The following is a 13,333-nucleotide window of genomic DNA, read 5'->3' as shown; positions in this document are numbered from 1 at the left end:
AGTTGAAGGCAAATAAATCGCTTCTGTAAAGGATTCCTGTGTGCCGTCCTTCTGTTGGTTATGGAGTGGTGAAAGCAAGGCTGTTCGCAGAAGCTTATATATGTATATATATCCTTTCTTTGATTCTTTGATCCAAGCATATTTAAACGAAAACTCTCATTACCAATTATTCCATTATACTCCCATATCCTTTTTATTAGAATCTAGAGATGCTCAATCATGGATTCTTTACACAATATCACTCTGTTTAGTTCAGTTCACTGCACTGATATAGTGCCATAACCTTTGTTTCCTTTCAGTGGTTGGCACTATGTACTACTTTTTTTATTAGTTTTTGAGTTATGTAAAGTTCAACATAACACTTGAGTGATACAACAGTCTCAGTTCAGGAAATTCACAAACTGCATAACTGGCCAGACAGGCAGACAGGCAGACATAAGGACTGTTGACCAGCCTTTCAATGCATCTTTTAAGTTTAAGGTAAAATGCGCCACACTATAACAACGACTAGGGAACTGATTCACAAAGGTAAACTTGCACGTTTGTTTAAGTTTACTCTTTTTTGGCATTCGCAAAACTGCATTTTAATGGTAAGTTTACAAATGTGGAGACTCTGCTGTCGGATCAACAACAGTACAAAACCCTGAGTTCTAACAATGTAGTAAAAGGTATAGAAGGTGTAACACAAACAGTGTCTAAGCCCAATAGATCTATCTAAGGGCATATCCCTATGTAGGACGTAATCCCTAATTCACCAAAGGTGACATGCTTCATCATTTGGGATTATCCTCCCAGAGGAAAGAACCTAGTTCCTCTGGGGGCTGCAACCCCCTCTCTGAGAGGGAGGAGCTCAGGGATGTTTTGAAATATAGTAATGGATATGTGGAATCCACAAATGTAAAGCTACTAGTGTGAGTGAGGGGTGCAGTGCTTATAAGAAAAAAGTTTTTGTGAAAACTGTGAAGTTAAAACTATTACATTGGTGGAGGTAGAGGATGCCATTTTGAAATTAACTCCAAAAAAGGCCCCTGGACTATATAAAATACCGGGAGATCGATATCGTTCTGAACCGAAAATATGGGCCCCTTATTTGCGTGTTCTTTTTAATGCCATACTGAATGGTATGGATCCCCCAGAAACATGGCGGGGAGCTGAAATAGTTCCTATCTTTAAAAAAGGTTTCCCCCTTAAACCATCTAATTATAGGCCAATTAGCCTCATAGACGTGACGCAAAAATTGATCGGCAGAATCATTCAAAGTAGAATACAGAGTTGGATGGAGGATGGTGAGATTTTATCTCCGTTCCAGGCCGGTTTTAGACAGGGCTTATCCACGGTGGATCAGTTATTTAGACTGCAGGTCCTATATTGGAAAACTGTAAAGGTAGAGGGTGGCAGCCTCTACATGATCTTTGTTGACCTGCGGTCAGCATTTGACTTGGTGCCTAGAAACAAACTGTGGAGGGTACTACAAGAATTGGGTTTACCACGCTATCTTCTTAATGTTTTAATGAGACTCCATAGTGGCACTTACGCCCAGGTAAGGTGTGGGAAGAATGGGGAATTATCAGGCCGCTTCCCGGTCAATCAAGGGGTGCGCCAGGGCTGTGTCCTGGCTCCCACCCTTTATAGCCTTTATATAAATGGACTGGTTGATCACCTTCTTGGAGCAATGAATATAGATGCCCCGAGGCTAGCCACTGGTCGGGTGCCCGCTTTGATTCGCGGACGACACTATGTTGTTGTCCAAGACATCAACGGGCATCCAACGCATCCTTTTTTTGTGTTTCTAGGGGACTAGAGATAAATCTAGATAAAACCAAGTTCATGATCTTCAACCCGCCGACGCAGACACGCCCAAATCCCGTCCTAGGTGGAACCCCGCTGAAGAGAGTGAAGACCTTTGAATATCTGGGTATCACCTTGGGAGAACACTTGGAATGGGATTCGCAGTTGGCCAAGGCTGCACTCAAGCTAACAAAGGTGGTGGGGGGATCCAGAAGCTACATAGAGAGTCCGCATTTAAGCCTGCGGCTCCAGTAATTGAAATTTATAATATCCAGGCCAGATCGGCAGCCCTATATGGGGCCGGACTTTGGGGACACCAAAAATCGCAAAACCTAGCCAAGGTGGAACATGCATTTGTGAGAATATATTGGGTCTTCCTATAAGTACCCCATTGGTACCATTGCGTATGGACCTAGGGCTACTACCTATTGAGGAGGTTATGCCTTTACGCCCGCTATTATATTGGGAAAGATTGTGGTCCGTACCTGAGCTTGCTTGCTATAGAAACGAATTTAGGGCAATTTGGGATGCACTGAGAAACAGGAATATCTGGTGGCTGGCCCACATTAAGTTAATTAGCTGCAGGCTAGGCCTATCTGAGCTTTGGGTATCTCCGGAAGTTGCCTGTCTGGAGATATCGAAAGCTGACCTGAGTCACTGTTATAAGAATTATAATTTAGCATCCCTGCATGCGAGTTCTGATGGGGGCAGATTGACTACTGAGTTCCTCCAGATTAAAGTAGAGTATAAAAGAGAGGAATTCCTAGACCTAATATTCCCTGCACTAGCACGAAAATTGTATATGCAACTTAGGCTAGGTACTCTCCCGCTTAGAGTGTTTTCTAGCAAGTGGGATAAAACTACGAGCAAGGAGTGCCCTGCCTGTGGTTCTCATTTGGAAAACGAAATTCATGTTTTCTTTATTTGCCCAGCATATCAGGGTCCACGCAAGCACTGGCTAATTCCAATCTGTAGAAATGTAGGGTTTCGCCAGTGTGCACATGCACTTAGGGTGTTAAAAAAGGATACCCACCCCCCATAATTGTTGCTGTCTCCCGCTTTTTTAATGCAATGTGGCACATACGGAGGAAATTGATTACTGAACCCAGTGCTGTACACGAGTTTCTTGCTCTAAATTAATATAACGCTCGATAATGAATTTCAAGTTTAATCCTTGTTTTAATCGACGTATAGTATTGTATGTATATGTAAAGCTGTATATGTAACGTATTTTAAATGCTACTTTTATTCATTAATTTAAATTTTGTATTACATGTTTTTTATGAACTTTTATGGTCCTTGGTGGCCGAAATAAAGTTATCGAACGGAACGGAACGGATATGTGGAATCCACAAATGTAAAGCTACTAGTGTGAGTGAGGGGTGCAGTGCTTATAAGAAAAAAGTTTTTGTGAAAACTGTGAAGTTAAAACTAGTTCAAGAACGTCAAGAGACTTTATTATCAACCGTTCTCGACCAGGATTAAAATAGTGTCCACCAACAGTCAGAAATCATGAACCGTGGTGATAGAATAACACTTATTGGTCAACATGTTTCAGCCATATAGCCTAATCGGAGGCTAGGCTTTCATCAGGACCGATAATGCTACTTCAGAAATACAACTGTGTGAAAACACACAAAAAAGGATACAACGACACACAAAACTCTTGATGTGTCCGTTAATGGTGTGTTTCAGGGATATGCCCTAAGATAGATCTATTGGGCTTAGACACTGTTTGTGTTTCACCTTCTATACCTTTTACTACATTGTTAGACCTCAGGGTTTTGTACTGTTGTTGATCTTGCTATTGGGGAACAAACCCTGTGTGGTCTCTAAACTTCCCTAGGACCCTCTGCCTTTGAACCGTTATTTGTTATTGACTCTGCTGTTGGGACAGAGAACTCTGCACATAAAAAAGATAGGCATGTCGGCACCACCGACCATGAGGGCCAAGTTGGAGCCTACAATCATGGAATTAAGCATCTCCTATATTGCCCTCTGTGATTAGTCTCAAGCAAAATGCTATCATAGTCTGAGTCTCAGTCTGTATAGATTGAGCCATTATACTGATTGAAAAATGGACCACTTGTTGGGGATGCAATACTTCACCCCTAGCATGTATTACAAAACAAAAAATGAGTAAATGGGGAAGTATAAGTGCGGCAGCTTTCTAAGACCTATAGGACTAGATTACCCCACCCACTGGATTGGGTTAGATAAGAAAACTAAGAGTAATAGGTCCTGAAGAAGGAAGTTAAAGAATTTGTATTGCACTGAAACGTGGGTTGACAGAATTTCTGGAAATACCCAGTTTGAGACACATCAATGGAAGGCTGAACAATAGTCTCCTTGGTTGATTGTTCAATTACTTTTTGTTCTGGGAACTTAAAACAGTTGTATATATGGATTGTATGGGTGTGATGTATGAGTGAGAGGTAGTGATTGGTGAGTGGGGTGATCAAATCTATATAGGATCTGCGTGTTTAGACAACATAAACTAAGGGATTGGTGTCCAGACTGATTCCAGACACCCTCAAAGGATATGTTAGTCTGTGGACCAGCTAGCTCACAGTGCCACTATGAGTCCCTCTTACCAAGGAGAGAATAGTTTCTGGCAACTATAGAACATGACAACCCTGACCCCTCAGGGATCGTGGAAACAGTACATTACTTTTCGCTCAGTCACTTTTGCTCACTTAGTCTCCAAGAGATATACAGAATAAACGGTGAGGACGTTTTCAATAAGTATTTATTGAACCAGCGTCATTCTAGTATAAAATACGTGTGCTGCAACAACCATTAGACATAAACATATGTATACGGTTATAAGCACCAACAGAGCAAAGAAAAGGTAGAAGTCTACCATAGTGCTAAAACAATGAATATATGCAGGCATATGGCTACATAACAATAAAAAGCGTACTCCCACGATGCAAGCTCTAACTAGATGTACCTAAGTGTACCTAGCATGTATGTAGGTGTATAGTCAAGAATCCCCTTAGGATAGAGCCAACCCCATTACCTGATGTGGGAGAGCAAAGGACCTTGTCTTGGTCTCGAGATGGACACCCCGCAAGGGATGTCAGACCACTGCGTGCTGAAGTGATTGCGTGCAGGGACCTCAGCGTCTCGTGTCAGCATAGAAGTCTTTTTCTCCTCTAGTTTACCCAGCGAAGATGTGGTACTTATATACCCGAAAGATACCCTCAGGGGTTTTACCTATATGTGTCATGGTACTTATGGGCATGTCGGCCAAGGATGACGATAGTGGTGACCCTTATACAGAGTTATTATGCAGAAGATGGTAATCCTGCTCTGATACTGAGAATCCTCATGCATAATAAATTAGGCTAGTTTTAGGAGACATTTCTGCAGCTTCTAACTGGGTAAAAGGTCAGCACAATGTAGGTAAAAGATCGTGCAACTACCTATGCCTAAATCGGGACATTGGGGTTCATAACACCCACTTCTCATCTGACTGGACGACAAAGTAACACATGCTCAAATATGCCTATTTTAAAAAAGCATCTAAAACATGAGTTTAAAAACATCTAAAAACATAGTATTTGTTTAAAAAAGATATTATGTAAATGTTAAAAAGCTATATAAGTCCACTAAAGAGTCTATATACTGTTAGACCAACTGAGCACGCCGAAAGCCATAGTACTCAGTGAGAGTAAAAGCAGAAAAAGAAAACAGAAATTGGGTTTTCGAATTCCAATTTAGGTTGTTTTCGAAAAAGGCTGAATTGTTCCCAGCACACGGAGAGCCAAATGTTTATGTGTCTTGTGCAGGATACGCAACATCACTGTTGCTTGCCTTCGCAGACAACGTCCCTATAACACCTCTCGGATCAGGTCAATGGAACAAAGGTGATCCTCTCCAGTTCCCGAAGCCGTTGTTGAGGAAGCACTCGAAGCCTGTGAGCCTGTGGTAGAGCCAGTGTCCATTCTGACAGGAGCTGAAGCATCCCGTGGTGGCTCTAAGAATGCCAACATCAGAATTGGAATACGCTGAGGACACTGCACTACATGGACGTTTAATGGGTCCAGTAGCACATCCAAGTCTGGAGGCGCAATTGATGGAAGTGTTAGACAGATGTCCAACACACATTTGTGTCCGCAGAATAGGCAGCGGAGTACAGACAATATGCAGTCGACCCAGACTGATCTGAACAACAGAAACCAATGCTTGCTTAGCTCCAGAAGCTGAGGTGTGCCCAGATGGAGTACCATGCATTCACGGCAACGTCGCTCCAAGAGCGCTTTTTCCATCTCCTTAGAATTGGGGACGTCCATTGCGTAGCAGAAAAATTAAAACCAGGATACCCACTACAAGTAGTGAGATCAGCGGTAGCCCTCCAAAAACGCTTTCCAATACAGAGTGTATTAATGATGGAATTACTATGAAGATCGTCTGAAAGCTGCTTAATAGTCCAGAACCTATGCTTTTTAATAGGTGTACTAAACCAGTTGTATCAGACATGTTAAAGATACGATGTACCATTTCTCTGAAATGGAGCGGGCATTTGTTCAGACTAAAGCCTGTATCTCAGCTGAAGACCTTGCAACCTGAAGATCAAAAGTCTCTCGTGTTGAGGTTAAGACCACCTCCTTCTGAAAAAGTATGGCTTTCAGTCTGCTCAGAGAATCAAATTGTATAAGGGAAACATTCAATGAAGGCCATAGGGGTGCCTCCCTGACTGTTTGGGTCGGTGGAAACAATACTTGCATGCAACAAATAACCCTGGTACTTACTGTGATCAGATATGCGATGTCGGGCAGCATTCCACTACAAACTTGATCATTCAGTATCAAAAGACTACCATTCAATAGCAGTTTGAACACCAGATGAATCACGGCAGCTGGGGATCCTTTCAAGTGACAAGATAGGTGTGCAACCAAAGCGTTGTAAGCTTCTTGAAGTATAATATCCTGACAAATAAAAGACCCACGTTATTAATTCTCATAGTCTGAACCGCTGAGAAAGACTTCAGTGTCCCTATTTCTGCATCTAAATCTGCAAGGTAATTCCCAAGATTCATGGATGTATTCCCTACCCAACGCTTCATACCTGCCTACCTGGTGGGACTGTAGGCAATATTGAAATTGGAATGTTGTCACTGGCAATGTTATATGGGCATAGATTAACCATTCTGTGGAAGGTGACTCAGGCACGGTGAAAGGTAATTGGACTAATCTTTCAATGTGCAACATTGTATACTTTGCATCTCTTTGTGCCATAGTTGTCTGCCGTTCCATTATATTATAAGCAGAAAACAGAGACGTACTGTTGATATATTGCCAAGGCACATGACTGTAGCGCAAGTATTGTAGTGTCCAGCCTAATAACAGGATGGATCATAGTTGCGATTGCCCAGGTTGAAGAATGGACAGGTCCTGTTCTATTATATCTATTGCAGAAGACACAATGTTGCCCAGTGAATAAATCCTGGATGTTAGTGTGGTCATGCCATTGTTGACCACTGCCAAAGCCCTATCAATTTCACGCAATCTCTCCACAGCCTCCTGTTGAGAGATCTTCCATACTTGTTATATGTTATGTTATAAATAGCTTGTAATGCACACAAATATTCTAAAGTCTCCTGGCGCGGGAGTAAGCTGGGGGTGGAGCAAGCAAGAGCCATTTAGAAGAGCTGACTGAACAGATGCGTCTTTAAACGTTTTTAAAAAAGACAGAAGTCTTGAATGTGCTGTAGATCCGAGGGGAGAGCATTCCAGGCAACTGCTGTTTTTTTTTCACCGAAAGAGACTGGCCCCCCAAACATGATCTACGAAATCGCGGAATAGTCATCCGACGTAGAGAGGCAGACGGCAGGGATCGATTGGGCACATACAGAGCAAAACGCCTCCTGAGATGCACAGGGCCTTGGCCATGGAGGTCCCTGTGCGAAAGCGTAAGGGCCTTAAATTGTACCCGCTGGGCTACAGGCAGGCAGCCAGTGCAGATCCCATAAATGCTGCTGAACACTAGATCTCCTAGAGATGTTGAATAGGTGTCTGGCTACGGCATTCTGTATAGTTTGTAGTTTTTTCAGCAAATACCCAGGAATGCCAATGAACAAAGCATTGGCATAGTCGAGGCGGGAGAGACTCAAGGCACGGGCTACCGTCTCTTTAGCCTCTCTAGGGAGTAAGGGAAAGAACCTTCTTAAGGCCTTGAGGGTGCCAAAGCAGACTCCGGTGAGCTTTTTAACATGATCAGCGAACCGGAGATCCTCGCTGAACCACACCCCTAAGTTTTTTGCCGGGCCTCCCTCAGAGTTAGGACAAGGGAAATCAGGGGGCCACAGAGATTGTCTGAAGACCGGAGGAAACTGGCCGTACAGGAGAACCTCCGACTTGTCCTCATTGCACTTCAAATGGGCCTGGGCAAGCCAGTGAAATACGGACGCTAGGCACGTCTGGGCAATGTTTTGTCCAGATCCAAGCCCCTCGAGGTAAATAGCAACTGGGTATCGTCCGCATACGCTATTATTTTTGCTCCCAGCTCCTCTGCCAGATAAATCAAAGGGGTCAGATATATATTAAAAAGAAGAGAGCTCAGAGTAGAGCCCTGAGGAACCCCCGTAGAGAGTTTCCTGACAGAGGATGAAAAAGGAGCCATGCAGACCTGCTGCGTGCGACCATCCAGGAAGGATTTGTCCCACTCCCATGCCAGACCGGCAACGCCGATAGATGATTGCCTGGCAAGGAGAAGCTGGTGTGGCACCGTATCGAACCGTATACTTCATTGTAAATAGCGAATAAGTGCGTTTACGGCATGGTTTCTGGGGACCTAGCAAAATATCCATTAGATCAATGTCATCTGAAAGTAAAAACAAGTGTTGTTTCACCTGGGACAGTGTTGAGGTTCTCAGCCAATTTTGGCATAGCTTCCCAACACTGTAGGATGACACCACTCCCGGATGTTCTTGTTGTACATAGCATTGATCAGACCCTTGAATACTAAACCCTTCGGTGGTGCCCTTGAATCTTGACTGACACGTATTTTTGTCTATAGGCCAAACCAACCATCCCTTCCAATTGGGGTCTGATGAATTGTATGAACCATCATGTATAATGCCATCCAGCTTGTCCTCATTATGCTGTATATCATTTTCCTATCCCTCAAAGTGTGAATGCCAGGGAATACAATGTGTGTTCAAATCATTATTCTTGGCTAGTCCAAGACAAGAAGTCTGTTGCACTTGTGTTATTCAGAAAAATAATCTGCTGTGGTATGAGACATACTCTAAATAATGCCTCAGTTCCCTGTACTTGCCATTCTTTATTCCCCCAGACAGAGTTTGTGTCTATGGTGTCCCTCCAAAAGTTGAAACCCTGTAAAGACAGCTGGGAAATAAAGGAAGCATAGTATATCTGTTTTTTGTCGGTGAGCATAATTTTCTTTGGGGGTGTAGGCACAACCTTATAATAATAAGATGTCGGGTCTGAAGTGCTAAACCCAGAAAAATAAGCAAACGTCTGTGCCATTTGGTGGTGTTGGGCAATGTTCCCATTGGTGATAAGTGAAAACGTTACCTGGGATACTTGATTTGTGCAAGAAATGATGACAATAGTGTTGGTAACAATGCATGGTGTCAAAATCAGATGTATCATCATACAATTCATTACTGGAAAATGCAGCAGATTTTTCTAAACCAGACAGCATAGAATTTACAGTTTCAAAATCCCAATCATCAGAGAAAGTACTGGAGGTGATGATATCATTAAAAAAAACATAAAATACATTTAGTATTTTCAAAGGTTCCATGGGACCAAATACATCAAATGAAACCCTATCCCAAAGTATTCCTTCAGGAATCGGAACAACTGTAATGTTCACAAAGGACAGGTCTCTTTGTTCACGATGAGATGATGTATGTGGTTTCAGGACCAAGTTCACATGTTATACTGCGGAGCGGTCGGGGAGATAATGTCCATTCAGGAGCACGAAAAAGAAAGTCACTACACCTATCCAGAGGACTGGGAACAGTAGACCTATTGCATTCCAGAGCTGTAGCCAAGGAGAAACAAAGAAAGTCTTTTTCAGCCAAAGGTAAATATTATATATGTTTTCTTTGCAGTAAACAGAAGCTGGCGGTGACTCAGTTTCACTTAGATCCAAGAGAAGGTATCCAAATCGATGAAGTAGCCAGACGCTGTGCGATCTATCTTTTTTAGCTCAGCAGGTTTTGTTGAACTGGCAGATGACTTGTTGTGAGACATAGTCATATAGATGTCGGTATTAGGCCAAATTGAGACCTGTGTTTCATATGTATTTTGTTGTTGTTCAAATTCGACTGGTACGAAATCCATTCCATTGTTGGCAACTCCGTTACTTCGTAGAGTAGAATCTTCAAATGTTATTAGTCTTCCTGTCTGAACTTCCTGTATGGTAGCCAGAGGAGATCGGCGGCTACCCAGGAGGTCACGTGGCTTGCTATTCAGTATCAGCCGCAAAGTGTGGTTTGATCAGATCAAGGGAGACAAGTCTCTTTCATTTTTTGCTGTCAAGAGGCGGAAGAAGTACTGTTCTTGCTCCTTCAACAGCCAGGACAGCTACAGGCGTTCTGTAAGACGGCCCACATTAATTTTTTGTCCACAATCTTTTCTCTGATCAGGTCCCCGATCTTTGGGACCCTGGCAGGTGTTGCCGGAACAGTTTTCACTTCCCTAGTGGCAGTGCATTTTACTTGGACGTTGCTTTTTAATGCTTGGAATTCATTGAGTTCCTTAAAACAGGCAAAGGATCATTGATGTCAAATGCTTTTTCATCCGCCATTGTGCTGCCACAATCGAGGGCAGGTACCTATATTATTGTCCCAAACATGACCTCGTAAGGAGTACGGCCTCCCAGGGAGCTTCTTGGCATGTTATTAAGTGCCCTCTGGACCCTATATAGGTGATTGACCCAACTGCCACCCAAGCGTAATACCCTTGCTGTTAAGGATTACTGTAAGTCACAGTTTTTCCTTTCCACAACTGAATTTCCCATGCGATGATACAGAGAGGAGTACCTCAATGCTACACCCAGCCTTCCCATAGCTCTTTTGTAAACCCAAGAGCTAAATGCAGGGCCACAGTCAGAATGTAATGTGCCACTTGCTTATGTCTCTATGAAGACTCACAAATCCTTTATAACAGTTTGGGCGTCAGCCAAGTGCTGAGGCCAAACCCACAGGAATCTAGAGCATGAATCCACTGCCACCATGATGTACTTGTAAGCCCCGTCAGATTGTAAGGGCCCACAGTGGCCCAAATAGACACATGCAAGAGGTCTGTCTGACATCAGTAAAGGTGTCCGTGGTAGTCGTGCTACTGTGGACCCCTTCATCTGCTGACAGATGTTGCACTGAAGGACATAGCCTTTGGTCTGTTTGGTAAGACTTGGCCACCAATAACGTTGTTTCAGAAGTGAAACCATTGCAGTAATACCTGCGTGTGCTGAGCCCAGACCCTCGTGTGCAGTTAGTATTAATGCTAATGTGCGATCCATGTTTGGTATTACTCTATCCCCCACTCCTAAAATCTGAGCATACAGAATATTTTGTGCATCTAACTTGTAGGAGTACTTGAGCGGAAAACATTTTGTCAAAGCTGAGCAGTTTCTTCGCAAAACGATGACATCAACCATTATCTGTCTGTCTATCCTCGTGCTAGAACAAGTGATTGCAGCAACGGCAGCAATTCGCACTGTCGCCTTGGTAACTTCATCAGCCAATGAATTCCCTTTAACGTGCATGCCAAGAAGTTGATGACTCAGCGTATGGATCACGTGAGCCTGCCTCAAGCTTTTTTTAAACCCAGATCCTTGTGACTGGGGGCGAATGTTTCCATTGTCCAGCATTCCATCCATCAATTGTTTCTTTTGCATATGTCGCCCAAGACGTGGGTCCCGTGCTCACTACACCACTGGGTTCAAGCTAGCCTGGCTGAAGAATGGTGATGCCCTGAAACCGGTCCAAGGATGGTTGTTTCCGGTCCAGGGAGGACCTGGCTTGGCAGTTAGGGCTGGACTGTTCCCAAAAGGAACAGGGTCAAGACTGATTTGCATATAGCTGTGTCCAAACTGGGGTGGTGTGGTGAGCAAAAGAATGATGGATTAAACCCAGATCCTTGTGACTGGGGGTGAATGTTTGCATTGTCCAGCATTCCGTCCATCAATTGTTTCTTTTACATATGTCACCCTAAGTGGGAAGGGTATGCCCAGATGTGGGTCCCATGCTCACTACACCAGTGGATTCAAGTTAGCCAGGCTGAAGAAGGGTGATGCCCTGAAACCGGTCCCAGGATGCTAGTTTCCGGTCCAGGGAGGACCTGGTTTTGCAGTTCGGGCTGGACTGTTCCCAAAAGGAACAGGGTTCAGACTGATTTGCATATAGCTGGGTCCAAACTGGGGTGGTGTGGTGAGCAAAAGAATGATGGATTAAACTCAGATCATTGTGACCGGGGGTGAATGTTGCATTGTTCAGCATTCCATCCATCAATTGTTTCTTTTGCATATGTAGCCCTAAGTGGGAAGGGTATGCCCAGATGTGGGTCCTATGCTCACTATACCACTGGATTCAAGCTAGCCTGGTTGAAGAAGGGTGATGCCCTGAAACCGGTCCCAGGATGCTCGTTTCCGGTCCAGGGAGGACCTGGCTTGACAGTTCAGGCTGGACAGCTCCCAAAATGAACAGGGTCAAGACTGGTCTGCATATAGCTGGGTCCAAACTGAGGTGGTGTGGTGAGCAAAATAATGATGGATTAAACCCAGATCATTGTGACTGGGGGTGAATGTTTGCATTGTCCAGCATTCCATCCATCATTTTTTTTTGTTTTGCATCAAGCTTTTTTTAAGCTCTGCCACTTATTCCCAAAGCAGTTTGCGCTTTATTGTGCAACCTTTTGAATCTTTAAGTCCATTCTGGCCCCAGTAGTGAGGAAATTTGTTATAAACCTGGACACAATAAAATGAATCGCACACAATTAGTGTAAGGAATTCTTGATCTGTATTATTTAGTGCCGGTATTAGGACTCTTAGTTCTGCCAGCTGTGCTGTGCAATCTCCTAGAGACTGTGTCTGTGTATTGCTAGGACAGAATTTGCCGTCCCGCATACGTCCCATTACATTTGCACATGCAGCACTGTATTGCTGTTTACTTCCTACGGCTGGCTGGGCAGATCCGTCAGTGTAAATTATATATTCATACTGATCTAGAGGCATTACTTCATTCCGAAGAGGGCATTCTTGTTCATATTGCAAAAATGCTTGTGATCTCAATGTAGAGTCACATTTGTAATCTACATCTGTTGCAGTGAGAGAATTAGCCCATTGTATCCATCGTGAATGCAACGCTTTAGTGTTAGGAACGCTTGCTTTAGTAACACCTCTAAGGTTGGTACTGGAGTTACGACAAGTATTCGTTTCCCCTGAGCCAATGCTCTTTGTCTCACTACAACAGTCTGTACTGCTGTCAGTATTTTTTCAGTGGACGCAAAACGCATTTCAGTGTTTGTGTACAAATGCAATTTGTATGCTATAGGTACAGTTTCCC

The 13,333-nt window shown here is 43.5% G+C and overlaps 1 protein-coding gene across 1 annotated transcript in view; it reads left to right on the top strand.

Moving 5' to 3' along the window:
- Nucleotides 1–13,333, top strand: part of HORMAD2 (HORMA domain containing 2) — a 693,976-nt gene that overhangs the window by 298,960 nt on the left and 381,683 nt on the right. The window lies entirely within an intron of this gene.

This window comes from Triturus cristatus, chromosome 11, assembly GCF_964204655.1.
Source record: "Triturus cristatus chromosome 11, aTriCri1.1, whole genome shotgun sequence".
In the NCBI taxonomy this organism is placed as follows: domain Eukaryota; kingdom Metazoa; phylum Chordata; class Amphibia; order Caudata; family Salamandridae; genus Triturus; species Triturus cristatus.
Note: the sequence above shows the minus strand (reverse complement) of the source record. Positions and strands in the feature narration are given on the sequence as shown.